A 16,659-nucleotide genomic window follows, 5' to 3' on the forward strand; every position below is an offset into this window, starting at 1 on the left:
ATTAAAGTAATATATGCTCACTAAAAAATCTTCAAACAATAGCATGTAAGCAGTAAAGTAAAAGCTACTTGTTATCTCACCCCCAGTGATAACTGCTGTCAGAATTTAGCATCCATCCTTTTAGATGTTTTTCTATGCATGTGCCTATTATATGTAAAAGAATGAGATCTCATTACGACAGAGTATCATAAATACCCTGTATTTGCTCTCTATTGCTGTGTAACAAACTACCAGTATTCCAAGATCCAGTAATCGTTAAAGTTATAAGTTCCTTTAAGGAATTAGGAAGTCCTTGTCGTTTATGACATCTTTTGTGTATACAGGCATACCTCAGAGATACTGTGGGTTTGGTTCCAGACCACTGCAAAAAAGCAAATACCGCTATAAAACAAGTCAAATGAATTTTTTCATTTCCCAGTGCATATACAAGTTATGTTTACACTATACTGTAGTCTCTCAAGTGTGTGATAGAATTATGTCTAAAAAGCAACATACATGCCTTAATTTAAAAATACTTTCTTTCAGGGCGCCTGGGTGGCTCAGTTGTTAAACGTCTGCCATCGGCTCAGGTCATGATCCCAGGGTCCTGGGATCGAGCCCCACATCGGGCTCCATGCTCCACAGGAAGCCTGCGTCTCCCTGTCTCACTCCCCCTGCTTGTGTTCCTGCCCTCGCTCGCTCTCTCTGTCAAATAAATAAAATCTTTAAAAAAAAAAAAAAAATGAAATCTCATTTAAAAAAAAAACTTTCTTTCACAACTGATGAATTCCTGAACTCTACATCTGAAACTAAGAATGCACTACATACTGGCTAATTGAATTTAAATAAAAAATATATATATTTCTAAAAAAATACCACCATTTGAGCTTTCAGCAAGTAGTAATCACTAATCACAGATATTAACAGATAATGAAAAGTTTAAAATATTGCAAGAACGACCAAAACGTGACACAGAGACATGAAGTGAGCAAATGCTATTGGAAAAATGGTGCTGATAGACTTGCTTGACACAGGGTTGCCTGCCATAAGCCTTCGATTTGTAAAAAAAAAAAAAAAAAAAAACACATCATCTGCAAAGCACAGTAAAGCAAAGCACAATACAATGAGATAGGCCTTTATAAATGTACCCACCATAGTTAGTATTTTTTTTAACATCTGGATGAGATGTCACATCTTCCAACAGCTAAAGTTCTTGAGCAAAAAAATCTCACCTCCGAGCTCACATTAGCTGGCTCCAAGCCCAAGTCCTGATTTTTAAGACAACCGGTGGGAGTTACGTAGGTGAGCCTGGGAAGCCGCAGCGCCTGGAGGAACACTGAGATGAACCTGATGATTCCACTACCCTAAGAAGAAAGAGGAAAGTATACATTAGATTTATAAAAGTAAGCCTTCCGCTTACTTTATTCAGGAGTTCCAAAAGTAATCAAAACTTCTTAGCCAGCACTATATAAGTTCTGCCTTGCATTTGTCTTTAAGTCACCAACACACTGTAGTTGACTTAAGACTGATGTATAATCCCCAGCTTTCAAGGAAGGGATTACCCCTAACCACAGTCTATAGGAATCTGTTGCGTCCGGGAAAAACGGAGTGAGAGCAAAGTAGAGAAAGAGCACAGGAATGATTAGGCTGCCCCTGATTACTCAATGTTTATTTCCATCCAGCGAGATTACTTTCCCCTCAAACTGTAAAGCACTAGAAGACTTGCTGCTGGAGCCACTGTCAATTTTTCCAACCTCTTGGGAAAGCCGTTTGGCAGTGTAGATCAAGAAACATTAAAATGTTTATATCCTTTAACGCAAGATGTGAGCTACTGTGGACCGGCTCACTTGGCATAAATGCTAACTTCCCTCTTGTGGCTTTGAGCACTGTGCACGTGACCTTCTGCATTTCCAGATGCCCTGGCAGCTACGGTTCCCGGTGTGAGTTAAGTTCTGCCACTCAGATGCCTGGATTCAGAGTGGAGTTAAGAGGGCAGCAAGGCAAGATGCAAGGCACCCACTCTGCTGGCATAGCTAAGGGCAACAGGATTTTATCGCAAGCAGCTTCTTGGTTTGGGGGGTTTCTGATTCTGACAGAAGTGAAATCCGGGGACTAGAAGTTGTTTCTGGAAGCCCCATTTACTTTAACACCCATTCCAACAATTTTGGAAACCACAGAATACATAACAAAGACTTTTTGCTTAAACCAGCTAGAGGAGTTCCTGTTCTCTGTAACTGAATGCCAACCAGGCCAGGCGTCAGGGTCTCCAAGAGCACCTTCAGGCTTGATGCTTCCCTAAAAGGACCCAGAGGATGCAGAAGTTGTTGTATTCACAGTTGCCATTTATTGCAGCAAAAAAGATAGAGTAAAGTCTCCAAGGGAAAAGGTGCCTGGGACAAAGTCTGGAGGAAGGCAGGCATGAGCCTCTAAGAGTCCCTTCCTAGCGGAGTCACACCGGATATGCTTAATTCATTCAGCAATGACGTGTGACAAGTGCAAAGTGTGGTCAACGAGGGAAGCTCTCCTGAGCCTGGTTGCCCCGGGTTTTTATGCGGGGGGAGGTCAGTCACATAGACATACAGTGCCTGAATGATGGACCTCAGTAGAAGCTGCACACCCACAGGGGAAAATCAGGTGCTCGCTGTAAATCACATTGTTAGTATAAACTATCTAGAAAAATAGTTACCATGTGGCTCAAGACCCGACATGCAAAACACTTATCACTGAGAATATTCCAAGAGCTCAGTTCCCATGAGCCAGTCAGGGGCCAGTCACAAAAATGGCCCTTTCTTGGGAATGTGCCTTGTTTGAGTGACCCAGAGCTGCTGAGTTAACCCTTTCCCACCCACCAGGAACCCCACTTACGGACATTTATAGTAAACAATTACCCAAAATATGGAAGAAAGTAAAAAAAATATGAAGATAGTAATTGTAATTTAAAACGGCAAAAAGCCAGGGGTAGAGGGAGAGGTTTTGTGACTGAAGGTCTCAGGATAAGAAAACAGTTATGTCAGTTATGGTTCATCTGCTTAACTAAGTTTTAGGCAACCACTAAAACACGATTATGAAGCACTATCATTCATTTTATGAAGCATTATGGTAAAATGATTATATATAATACGGAATGAAAATTCAGGGTATGAAAGTGTCCATATCCTCTAATTACAACTATGTAAAAACTGAGAAGACATCTACCAAAAAAGCAACAACCGGGTAATTTTTTTCTTTATTTTCAAAATATTCTATAACACATGGCTCTTTACTTTTATAATCAAAAAAATAATAATTTTTAATACTTCAAGCAAACTAGTCACAGTTTTGTTTCAGTTGGATAAGCAGAGGTTCCTAAAGGCAATGGTAAAAAGATCTAGGGACAGCAAGGAGGGAAATCAAAATGAAAGTCACATCCATACCACCATAGTCAATTTGGATCTGGTCAAAAATTACATAGGTTTAATTTCCTAGGATTAGTTTATGGAGCTTCTGTGTGGAAACCATGGTGTCACCAAGCATGGTCCACAATGAACGGAAGCGGCTGGCACATTGGGTCTTGGTGGTACTCAATATGGGTATTTCAAGTTGGCCTAAAATGGAAGTTGTCACTTGGTATAGTTTCCTTTTGATTTAAATTTGAATATTTGTCAACTTTAGCAATTTCCTCTCCTCCATGTAAGAAAGTCTTCAATGCTTTCCATATAATACTTACACAGCATGATATATCTTCACATTCCTTTTCAAATGCTAATTAAATCTCTAGTGGGTGGAAATTATTAACTTTAGCAAAAGTAGGTTTAATTACATTTTTTGGAGAATCTAAAAGTCTTAATAAAAATCAAATATCAATGAAATTTTAACTGGTGATGTGTGTTTATTAAGGTTTTAAGTTACCCAAAATAAAAAATCACAACTCCTTTCTCCAGAACCCAATGGTAATTATGAGAATGCCATTTTTAAAAAAGGTGTCTTGATGAGCATGCCTTTACAGTTACCCTACTTTTATGCTTTAGGATTTAAAATTTCATTTATTCATTTTATTCATTCAGTGAGCAAATATTTATTGAGTGTCGACTTATTCCAGGCATTCAACATACAGCAGTGAACAAAACACAGAGCCTACAATTAGGGCAAGGGTTGGTGAGGGAAGACAGACAACAAAGAAATTGAGTAATAAAGTATTTTACATAGTGGTAAGTGCTTACAGGATGGAAGGATAGGTAATGATTGAGTGGGGGTGCTATTTTTAAAAGAGGGCTCGGGGCGCCTGGGTGGCTCAGTTGGTTAAGCGACTGCCTTCGGCTCAGGTCATGATCCTGGAGTCCCTGGATCGAGTCCCGCATCGGGCTCCTGCTCGGCAGGGAGCCTGCTTCTCCCTCTGACCCTCCCCCCTCTCATGTGCTTGCTCTCTCTCATTCTCTCTCTCTCAAATAAATAAATAAAATATTTTAAAAAAAATAAAAAAATAAAAAAAATAAAAGAGGGCTCAGTGAAGCTGGGACAGGTCACAGTTGAGCAGAAAGCAGACTGCAATGGGCCAGGCAGGTATCTGTGAGAAGCACTCCTTGCAGGGGGAGCTGAGAGGGTCAACAGCTCTGAGAAGGGACAGCGCTTGATTTGTCTGAAGAACTATAAAGACCTCAGACAGGCTAAAGACTAAACCAAGGTCCATTAGACTGCTCGGCTGCCATGACCAAGTACTGCAGACTGGTGGCTTAAGAGAAATTTATAGTCTCACAGTGCAATGTCCAATATTGAGGTGTCAGCAGGGTTGGTTTCTTCTGAGGTTTCTCTCCTTGGCATACAGATGGTCACCCTCTCCCTGTGTCTTCACCTGGCCTTTTCTCTGTATGTGGCTGTGTCCTAATTTCTTCTTTTTTTTTTTTTTTTAATTTATTTTTTAGAGAGCAAGCGAGCCAGAAACAGCATGAGAGGGGAGAGGGTCAGAGGGAGAAGCAGGCTCCCCGCTGAGCCGGGAGCCCGATGTGGGACTCGATCCCAGGACCCTGGGATCATGACCTGAGCCGAAGGCAGACGCTTAACCATCCGAGCCACCCAGGCGCCCCTAATTTCTTCTTCTAAGGACACCTGTCACACTGGTCATATTGGATCAGGGCCCATCTTATGACCTCATTTTAACATAATTCCCTTTATCTCCAAATACAGTCTCATTCTGAGGTACTGGGGGTTGGGACTTCAATACAAGAATTTTAGCAGGACACAATTCAGCCCCTAACAAGAGGTAAGTGGTAAAAGATAAAAAGTCAGAGAGGGGGCGCCTGGGTGGCTCAGTCGGTTGGGCGGCCAATTCTTGATTTTGGCTCAGGTCACAAGGTCCTGGGATCGAGCCCTGCATCAGGCTCTGTGCTCAGCGGGGAGTCTGCTTGAGATTCTCTCTTCCTCACCCTCTGCCCCTCCCCCTGCTCACACTTTCTCTCTCTGTAAAATAAATAAATCTTAAAAAAAAAAAGTCAGAGGGATGGGAGGGTGAGGGGAGAAGATTAGGTAGGGCCTTGAGTTTGAATTATTCTGATGGAAATGGGAAGCCATTAGGGGGTTTTAATCAGGAGAACAGCATAAGCTGTGCTTGGTTTTCAAAAGGTCACTCTGACCCTAGCGTGGAAAATAGATGGGAATGGAGCAAGGGTAGAAGCTGGGAGATCACTTAGTAGTCTGGAGACAAGACCTTCTCTTTTGCTTAGGACAGTCAAGAAAGAACTCCCTGACGACAGAGCATTAAAGGGAAGTAAATGAATAAAGGGAAATTCATGGAAATACCTGAGGAAAGAGAGAAGCAAAACAATTTTTCAATAGAAATTGAATGTAAAGAGGCTACCTAATGAATTTAAGGTGAAATAAGTATTAGAGTATTCCTACTCTCACATGATTTGAATATGTAACTCATTTATTAATCTTATTAGCCTGACTTGTCTAATTTGCATTTCTTTCCTATTCCTGCTTTCAGATTTTTTTATTCCCATTTTATTTCACTAATTTTGCAAGCTGTTTTGTATCTTCTTTTATTTGGAATTTATAACTGAAATTGAAAATTTAAGTACTAACTTGAAATATGGTCATAATTTCAGTAACACTTAGTGTTGAAATAGCTAGATTATCTGGATACTACAACCAAGTATTCATTAGAGTCATTGAAAAAGCAATCAAAATCAGAACTTAATGAAGGTCTTAATAATTTTATGTGTTTAAGGAAGAAACTATATAAAGAGAAAATAAAAACATTTCTTACTACACTTCAGACATATTGGAAACTGCTTTGAAAGTTCAGATCATTTGAGGCTCTCCATGCTTATGGCATTTCAACCATCTGCCACCCTCAACTCACAGACCTGCCACAGGGTCTTCTTTTCCAAGACTCCTTGAACCCCATCTTGGGAAGGAAGCAGCAAAATAACAGGGGTCCTAGAATTTCCTAAACACCTAAACTTCCACCCTTCCAGCCACATAATACATGGAAAATTTTGAGAGAGGAAGAAGGAAGGAGGGATGGGAAGAAGACAGGGCGAACCTGCATATATTTTGACCTAGCAATTTTAGTTCTAAGAATTTACCATAAGGAAGTATTTTAAAGATCTCATCACCGCATCTACTCATGAAAGAATGAAACAGCCTAGAGGTCTAGTCATAACAACCTTCCTTCTAGTGCCCCTACTTGGCCCTACTTCCTTCACTTGCCTAATTCCTACTCATCCTATAGGCTCAGCTTAAATTCCACTTTCTGAGAGAACACTGCCCTGACCCCCAAGGTGAGATTAGGGCATTCTGCTAGTGACTCATATAGCACCCTATCTCTCTGATTCTGTAGCACTCACCACAATAGTAAGTAATATTTGTGCGGTGCTTAGTTAATATCTGCCTGTCCTCTTCTCTTCCCAGACCACAATCTCTGTGAGGACAGAAACTATGCCCATTTTCTTCACAGCTATATCCTCAGAGTGTATCACTGTGGGGCAGACAGCATGCTCTCAATAAATATGTGTTGGCACTGGATCCACTTTAAATGGATAAATTTTATGGTATGTGAATTACATCTCAATAAAGCTTTTTTAAAAAGATGTTACCATTAACACATTAATTAAGGGGTGCCTGGGTGGCTCCAGTCGGTTAAGCATCCAACTCTTAATTTCAGCTCAGGTCATAATCTCAGGGTCATGAGATCAACTCTGGCATGGGCGTCCGGCTCTGTGCTCAGCAGGGAGTCTGCTGGAGATTCTCTCTCCCCCTCCCTCTGCTCCTCCCCCCTGCATGCTCACTCTCTCTAAAATAAATAAATAAATATTTTTTAAAAAACATAAATTAGGGGCGCCTGGGTGGCTTAGTCATTGGGCGTCTGCTTCGGCTCAGGTCATGATCCCAGGGTCCTGGGATCGAGCCCCACATCGGGCCCCCTGCTCAGCGGGAAGCCTGCTTCTCCCTCTCCCACTCCCCCTGCTTCCCTCTGTCACTGTCTCTCTCTCTGTGTCAAATAAATAAATAAAATCTTTAAGAAAAAAAAACATAATTAATTAAACAAACTAATGAAAATTGCCAGACAGTGGCAAACAATGTAGATAAAAAAAAGTATTTGGGCTATGTATCTATTGACATAGAAAAATCTTCAAGAAATATTATGCAAAAAGTTTTATAGAACAGTTTATACAACATGATCTTGCTGTTTTTGCTTGACAAAAGGATATACCCTTATATGTAACTAATATATATATATATAAATATATATATAAAACCAATATTAAATGTGCCCATATTTCTAGGCACAGTTCTAAGGGTTTGTGATACCAGTGAATAAAAATCCCCATTATTGTGGAGCTTACATTCCAGCATGGGAGACTGGCCATAAGTAATAAACATAATAAATAAGAACATTTTACAGTATGTTAGAAGGCAAAAAGGGCCATGGGCAGGGGGGTGCAGGGGGTTGGTAGATGAGGATTTAAGAGTGCTGGGGAAAGGCATGCTGCAGTTGTTGTTTTTTTAAGATTTATTTATTAGAGAGAGAGAGAGAATGCAAGCAGTGGGGAGGGACAGAGGGAGAGAGAGAATCCCAAGCAGACTCTTTGGTGAGCGTGAAGCCAATGTGGGGCTCCTCCTGTGAGATCATCATCCCAGCCAAAACCAAGAGTTGATGCTCAACCGACTGAGACACCTAGGGCACCCCCATGCTGCAGTTTTAAATAGGGAGCTTAGCCTAATCTTTGGAGAAGGATTATCTGGATACTACAACCAGAGCATTAGCCAAGCGGGTATCTGACAGAGCAGCAAGCCCCCGAAGCATGTTGTAGCCTTTCCTGTCAAGGAACAGTGAGGAGACCAGTGTGGATGCAGCAAAGCAAACAAGAGGGACTACATTAGGAGAGGAGGCTATGGCAGCCATAGTCCCTGCTGCCATTGTGGGAACTTCAGCTTTCACTCCATGAGGGATGGGGGCCATTGCAGGAATGTCACCAAAGAGAGAGATGATCTCCTGTTTGAGAGGATGGCTCTGGCTGCTGAACTAGGGGGGAGTAGAGAGGCTGTTTAAAGGTTAGTGCAGTAATCCAGGCAAGAGAGGACGGTGGTTAAGACCGTTAAGAACGAGCAGAATAGGCGGCTAGGAGAAGTTAGTGCCCATATTTCCAAAGACGGAGCCAACAGGATTTCCTAATGGACTGAATGTGAGGTGTGAAGACAGGAATCAAAAACCAAAGTTTGGGGCGCCTGGGTGGCTCAGTTGGTTAAGCAACTGCCTTCGGCTCAGGTCATGATCCCGGAGTCCCAGGATCGAGTCCCGCATCAGGCTCCCTGCTCAGCAGGGAGTCTGCTTCTCCCTCTGACCCTCCTCCCTCTCATGCTCTCTGTCTCTCATTCTCTCTCTAGCAAATAAATAAAATCTTAAAAAAAAAAAAAAAAAAAAGTTTGGGGTCTAAGCAACTGGGAGATGGAGTTGACAATAACAAAAATGAAAGCAGAGGATGAAGGCTGGTTTGAAAAGAAAGAATTGGAATTTAGCTTTGGATGTGTTATTTTTGAGCCGTTTACCAAACATTTGTGCTAGATAATTTTCAAATTATCATCACTGGCACCCTCTGCAGAAGTATCTGCCCAGAAGCCAGGACTACACTTCCCAGAATCCCCTTCTCCATCAGTTAGCCAATGAGAGATGTTCCAAGTGGCTTCTGTTTGAGCTTTCTGAAAAATGCTCACCTGGGGATAGGTGCTTGTTATTCACAGTAGCTTCAGGACTTTACTGACTGTTGCCTGAAGGAGCTGGTGGGAGGATCCTGAAATCTGTGATAGCTTCCAGACCTGTGCTTGCTGCAGGCTGAAACACAAGTGACAATTTTTTGTCCTTTCTTCTAACCAATGGCCTTCTAACCATCATTTAAACTTCCAATTCATAATCAGCATGCAGTCTTCTGTTTTCCTGACAGATAAAACATGCAAATGGAGATGGGCAGTGGGCAGTTGGAAATGTCAGTCTGGAATTTGGTGGGGAAGTTGGGGCTGGAGATGAGATTTGGGGGTCATCAGCAAATGACAGCATTTAAATCTTGAGCTTGAATGATCACCGAATGAAGAGAGAGAAAAGTTCAAGAACCAAGCCTGAAGCAAACCAACCTGGACAGGCTGCAGGAAAAAAGAGGCCATGTCGGCTGAGGAGGAACCAATGAAGCAGAAACATCCAGGCCAGCCTCACACCCCGGAAGCCAGAAGACAAAGAGCAGCAAGGAGGAGAGAATGGGCCACCCATGCCAAGTGCTGCTGACGGGTCAGTTTTTAGCTGACGGCTGAGAACTGACCCACTGGATCACATAAAGTGGAGGTCACAGGTGACCTGGACAAAAGCAGTTCTGTGAAGTGGAAGGGTTTTTTTTTTAAGCCTGACTGGAGTGGGTTTTAGAAAGAATGACAGGGAAAGAATTGCACACAGCTGTGTTCGTTGTAAAAAGCCTGGTGACTTACATGAAGAGGTGGGCAAGCAATATCTCTGGGTCATGTAACTACAGGTGAGGTTTTGTCCCTTATATCTTTTTATTGATTAGCTGAAATGAACATGCACTCCTTCTCTAATAAATAAAAATAAAATTATTATCAACATCTCATCTCTCTGTTTCAACTACCAACCTGCTGTGGCCTGGGGCTGACTCTGAGTTCCAAGGGGCTCAGGTCTAAGAAAAACAAACGGTAGACACATACAAGTTCTTGGGTGTCAGTCTCAGTTCCCAGACATTGCTCCACCTTCTCTTCACCCCAACACCATCAAATGATGCACATGCTGTCTGTTGTTCCCAAACTCCAATTACTGAGCATTTTCAAATTAAATAGTACCTTGACAACTTCAAAATTCTTTTCAATAATTAAAATAAATGTTTATGGAACACTTCCCATGTAGTAGGAACTTGCTAAGCACTGCATTTAAAAAGATGAACGTGATTGCCAAGGGCTTAATTTATACTGTGAGCACTGTTTATGCAGGAGAGCCAAAGATCCGTCTAACAGATACACCTGTCAACTCTACTGAGGAGAGAAGGGAAAGATGAGAAATGTCAGGCACTTGAAGCCTGTAAGACCTAAAAAGGTAAAAAAGAATCCTTGGGAAATCCAAATGTGACATTTTATAAAGAGTGTTAACCTGTTACTGGAATTAAAACGCCGAGAGATTTTTGTGAACTGCTTCTGATCCTCTGTACCCAGAAGCACTTAATTAACATTTATTGAACTAATTACCTCACTTGCTCTCCTTTACTGAAGTAGTCATAATGATTATCCCCTCTTTCTAGCAAATACAAAGTTAGGTTTAATGAATGCAGACTAATTAACATACAAGTAAAGCTAGAGAATCTTCAAATGTTTGGAGGGCCCACGGGGGCATTTCTCTCCAGCCTCCAGATGATTTCTGTCATGGTAATGGTGATGTGCTCAATTTCTAGTCCCTGGGGTTGCAAAGTCCATCTGCCAAAGAAGGGGGTCTTCAAAGTACAAAAGGGAAGAAAACAAGGATAAAAAAATGAATATGACAATATAGCTGAGGTGAAAAGTCATAGTGTTAAATCTTGGTGAATCTCCTAACTACTGATAATAGACATACAGTAAAATCTTACCAGGTTAATGAATAATAATGATGAAGCTAAGTGCTTTTTACTAATTTAATGCTTTCACCTAATTTAATGCTCAAAACAACTGGAAGCAGAATTATTAGCCCTATTTTACAAATGAGGAAACCGAGTTTCTGGATGGCCTAAGTGATGAATGACCCCAAGGCCGGCTCAGGGCCAGCCAGATGAATGGGGGCAGCTGCAGGCTGGGGTCCCACAAGGCAACACAGAAGCATTACCAGTACGTTTGTGCAAGAGTGATCAGAAAAAGAAGAGGCAGAGGAGTGCAATTCTGCAGGAGGTTTTCAGCATTTAGGGACCTCTCACCTATAGCTAGATTCTTGGCACACAATGGCTCAAGAGAAAGAAGCCAGAATCGAACTCAGATTATGTCAAAGACTCAGAAATAGACCGCTGTAGATTTATTATCAATGGTCATCAAGAGGGAAGAATCAACATGAAAGCCTCGTGGGGATGACAACTGTCAGAATGTACAGGCTTCAATAATTTGTGACAACCTAGGAAATCTCAAAAGTTGGTATGCAGAATTGCTTCATATTGTATTACACTACTATGTTGTAATGAAAAATGCCAAATTTATTTAAAATGTAAAATGAAGTGACAAATCTTGACCAGCAGGTGGCAGGCTTACCTCATGATGATGTCTTAAAAACCTTGCGGAAGGATTACAGTAAACTTTCGAATCTAGGTAGTATCATTACAAAAATTCAAATATATCTCATACTTAGCAGGAATTAGGAATACAACATGATTTAATCATACTATGTCCTGTAACTTCATGGCTAATGTTGACTAAATGTGTTCATTCAATTAACTGCAAGAACATAAGATAATACATGTAGGTATTAAGTGAATTCATCATCAAGACATTTCCACACACTAGACACAAAGTACAATGTCTAGACCATTCTAAATTATAGTGGGGGAAATTACATATTTAATTATTGATTTCCCACTAAGATATTTAATATATTCTGTCTTCCTATGTGAGGCTTGTACAATTTTATATTGCATACTCCTGTTTCACTTAATTTTTTAAAAAATGTTTAAAGTTTTCATTTATTCTACATTTAAAAGTATATTTCACATACTATTCTAAGTTAAAATGGCAAACCCCATCAGAGAACCATGGTAAATTTATGCTTACTCTTAAAATATATGTTGAGTCTAGCAGAGTAAGATAACACATTTTGCTTTATTGAAAAGAATATTTCTTTCTTTACCTTATTTACATTACGACAACTTCTGGCTTCACTAACTAATGTAATAAGTTAATAAGCATGCCTTCCCCCAGAAGTCTGTTGGGCACTAAGAAGGAAAAGAGAAGTTTCCTGCCTTTGAGGAGCATATAACCATATTACAGAGACAAGACCAATGGAATCTTATGTTTCTGGGAACCTTCTAAAATTCCAAAATATATGATTGCATATACATTCCCTTCAAAAGGCTTACATTATCAAAGTGCAACACGGCAGCTGGTTTGACTTTTGAGTAAGGAATGGTCAGCTAGGCACTCCTTAACTGAGTTACTCATTAGCACCTCCACCACAGCCCAACCCTCACACATTCACGCAGCCACTCTTCAAAATTCAGGTGATTACAATTTGTATCTCAGAAAAGCTTCACAGGCCTAGGTATCCGAGCCCCCTTTACTTACAGAACCAGAAAATGTTCAATCTACAAATGCCAGGCGTCTAAGAAACGCATGGCATGATAAAAACATAAGGGGGTGCATACATTTCAAATGTCGGCTAAGAAAAGTCAGGAGACAGAATGGACCAAGTCACGGAAGGCTGGGGGTGCAGGTGACAAGTGCAGAGCTGGACAAGTGCGGGTGCGAATAGCTAAGGAAGATCTCCTGACAGCAATAAAGGCGAGCTGGAGCTGGGATGATGGCAGAGATTCAGAGAAAGAAGGGCCGTTTGGGTTGGGAGAGAGATATGAGAAAATATAAAAGAGCTTTAATTATTATAGAACATTTGGGAGACACTTCACCTAATTTAATTTTTAAAATCATGTGCTCTTTACTGCTCACTAATCTTCTATGAAGTTTGTATCTAATAATTAATCTTCTAGGATCCTACTGTGCTAACCCTCCATAAGCTGATTTTCTTCATGCCAACTGCACTGTTATGGGCCAAATTGTGTCCCCCCCACCCCCGCCCCAAATTCATATGTTGAAGTCCCAACTTCAGTTACCTCAGAATGTGACCTTATTTGGAAACTGGGTGGTTGCAGATGCAATTACTTAAGATGAGGTCACAATGGAGTAGTGTGGTCACAATATGACTGGTGTGCTTATCAAAAGGGGACATTTGGACACAGACACACCCCAGGGAGAACACCATGTGAAGACTGGAGTGAGGCTGCCACAAGCCAGTAAACTACCAGAAGCCAGGACAGAGGGGCCTGGAACAGATCCCTCCCTAAGGCCTTCAGAGGGAGCACGGCTTGCTGACACCTTGATCTCAGACTTCTCGCCTCCAGAACTATGACACTAGTTTCTATTTAAGCCACTCAATTTGTGGTACTTTATTACAGCTACCCTAGAGCAAACTAACCACGCACATCAACCAGAATTCACTACCTTGACTCAGTGTTGTACAGGTACAAACGGATACGGTGAAATCCAGTAGGAGTATCCAGATGTAGCCGTCTATTGGAATGTCAGAGCAGGGGACAAACTGTTGCAAGCAGAGGCTGTATACATCCAAAGACTCTGGGTCAATCTTCTTTTGCCAACTTGAAATCAAGTGCGGCTGCTGGTGGAGGCCCGTGAAACAGCAAAAGGGGCCGGATGAGGCTCCTCTCTGGGTTCCCATCATGGGGAGGGCGGGCCGTGCCCCTGCTCTATCAACCATCTGTTTGTTTGCCACATCAGCCGGATGCGAGGTATTCACACTGCGCTCCTTGACTCTTCTTGTTCTTGTTCTCATGGCTTATAGGTTGGCAGACAGACTACCTTGCATGGCAGAACTGGGCTTTCAGCTCCACTGCCAGCCCGAAAAATGATCCAGAATGCTCCTGACCCTGATCCACACATCTACGACTCTCCGCCTTTGGTGGCCGTACTGTGCTGATTCTGAAAAACAGAACAAAACAAAACAAAACAAAATAAAAAACCGTCCATATCTCTCTGCTTATTTGGTGACTTATTTATTAACTGACATCCCCATTTCTGAAAAGGACTTGAGGTGACTTAAAACAAAAACACCTGGCCAACATGTACATTGAAACTCTATGATCTGAAATGGACAGGGTAGCTACCCATTCCATGAAGTCTATTTTTATGGAATTGTCAGGTTTTCCCAGATACCTAGTGGAAACATATGCTCATCTGTGCTATTAGAATAACGTGTGCTTTCAAACTCTGAAATAAGTTTTATCAGCTATCATGTTGCCTTTTACACATTGAGCAGATAACCAAAAGTAAATTGATCAGTGGGAATGGTAGAGAGAAGGGGGGGAAATGTTCCCATTTCTCATTCTTATTATCTGCTGATTACATTTCCCTAAAACAGACTCGGTAACACAATAAACTCATGCAGGAAAATTCACTTTGTGGAAAATGTTTTGTGTGTATTTCTAACTTGTTACTGTACATACTCTAAAGGTGACAGAACTTCTAAAAGAGACAGAAAAAACTATAAGAGCCAAATATATAACAGAAGAACAAGGAGAGGCTGAAAATAGGAGAAATAAAAATGAATTGAGTGAATCATTTTTTTCTATGAAATAAGCATTCAAGCACTACAACTCCTTACAAATTTTTTTACACAGAGAACTGCAATTCCAGAAAAGAGGCAGGGGTGGGGGATGACTGACAACATTTAAAATTTGTAACAAATTGATTTTTTAGAAAATTTTTAAAGAAAACAAACAGAATCCAAGAATTTCAGTGAGAGCAAATGATCGTAGACCTTTTCTGTAAGAGATGTTTTGAATTATCTTAAAGAGTCTCAAAATAAACAAACAAAAAACCAGAACCATTTCTTCGAAAAACGAACATATGGTACAGTTGCATTCAAAACCCCATCCCATGCAAACCACATTCAAACTGCATGGCAACACAGCTGCCCTCTCCCGAAAGATTAATCATTTAATTGCATCCTTACAAAAAATAAAACTTCTCAGGCCCTCATGCTAGCAGCACATTGCATTAGCGTGACACTAATGTTGGCCGCCTCTGAAATTGTCACTCATTTGCCCTGCTGTAAGCTGATTCTTCCATATAAGGAGACATGAGTCAGCGTAAGACTATTACACTGAAGGATGACACAATGTTCTAGACAAACGTTTTCTGGAAATACATGGTCTTAGTCAGCTCTGGTTACCATAACAAAATACGATAGGCTAGGCAATTTAAACAACAGACATTTATTGCTCACAATCTGGCAGCTAGAAGTCTGAGACCAGGGTGCCAACACGGTCAGGTTCTGGTAAGAGTTTCTTCCTGGCTGCAGAAGACTGCCTTCTGGCTGTGTCCTCCCATGGCAAGGAGAAAGATCTTCTTGAGTCTCTTCTTGTAAAAGCGCTAATCCCAGCAGGACCCTACCTTTAGGACCTAACTACTTTCTAACCCCACTCCTAACACCATCACGTTGGGGGTTAGGGTTTCAACATATGAATCTGGGGAGGACATAACTCAGTCCATAGCACACACACAGGATCTATCCAGTTCTGCTCCCCTTTTGAGGTCCTCTCTCACATAAATTACTCATCTGCGCATAGCACCCAAACCCAGCAGAACTCACCCCAGTGGGTTTTGAGCCTGTACTTTGGGCTAAGACAGTAGGGCACCTGCCACCTCAATAGCAACAGGATGCTGTGCATGTTTGTGTATAGAGCTTCTCGGCCACAGGTAAACACCATAGGCAGTCAGCACTTTTTTTTTTTAAAGAGAAAGAAGGCATTTTTTTTTTTTTTTAAAGATTTTATTTATTTATTTGACAGAGAGATAGAGAGCACAAGTAGGCAGAGTGGCAGGGAGAGGGAGAAGCAGGCTTCCCGCTGAGCAGGGAGCCCGATGTGGGGCTCCATCCCAGGACCCTGGGATCATGACCTGAGCTGAAGGCAGCCACTTAGCCGACTGAGCCACCCAGGCGCCCCCAGTCAGCACTTTCTTACACCAGATCGCAAGCACTCGAAGGAAGGATCAGTACATACATTTTGTAAATGAGGTGGAACTCGCGTGGTAGGTAGGCTACGCGGCTGGGAGGAAAGTAGCATTCGTGGCAGGCTGGCCAGAGACACAGGATATAGAAGACTCTTATTTCCAAGCAACTCCATCTCTGGAGGTCCAGCTACTCTACCCCCATCGAACACCAGGCCTGTTGGAAAGGGCCTCATTACATTCCACTTTGGGCTGGAAATGTTAAGTGTAATTAAATGAGAAGAGCACAAAGATTCGTGGAGCTCATGAACTCCATGCTCTCCATCATTCAGCTTTTATCAACAATATGCCTAGTATTAGTGCTCTTGTGACCATCGTAAAACACTGGACAGACTCCTCCAAAATCCAGAACAAGGTGAAATCAAATTCCAAACATAAATGATATCTTGGTTTTCCTGGCAT

At 41.6% G+C, this 16,659-nt stretch overlaps 1 long non-coding RNA gene across 1 annotated transcript in view; it reads right to left on the reverse strand.

Annotated features, from left to right (window-relative positions):
- Nucleotides 1–16,659, reverse strand: part of LOC118022160 — a 37,454-nt gene that overhangs the window by 10,486 nt on the left and 10,309 nt on the right. Inside the window, exons 2-3 of the long non-coding RNA XR_004682386.1 lie at nt 13,672–14,166; nt 1,212–1,343 (exon numbers count right to left, since the gene is read on the reverse strand). This is a non-coding gene — a long non-coding RNA (uncharacterized LOC118022160). The remainder of the gene's footprint in view (nt 1–1,211; nt 1,344–13,671; nt 14,167–16,659) is intronic.

Source organism: Mirounga leonina, unplaced genomic scaffold (assembly GCF_011800145.1).
Source record: "Mirounga leonina isolate KUSES-001 unplaced genomic scaffold, KU_Mleo_1.0 Mir_176, whole genome shotgun sequence".
In the NCBI taxonomy this organism is placed as follows: domain Eukaryota; kingdom Metazoa; phylum Chordata; class Mammalia; order Carnivora; family Phocidae; genus Mirounga; species Mirounga leonina.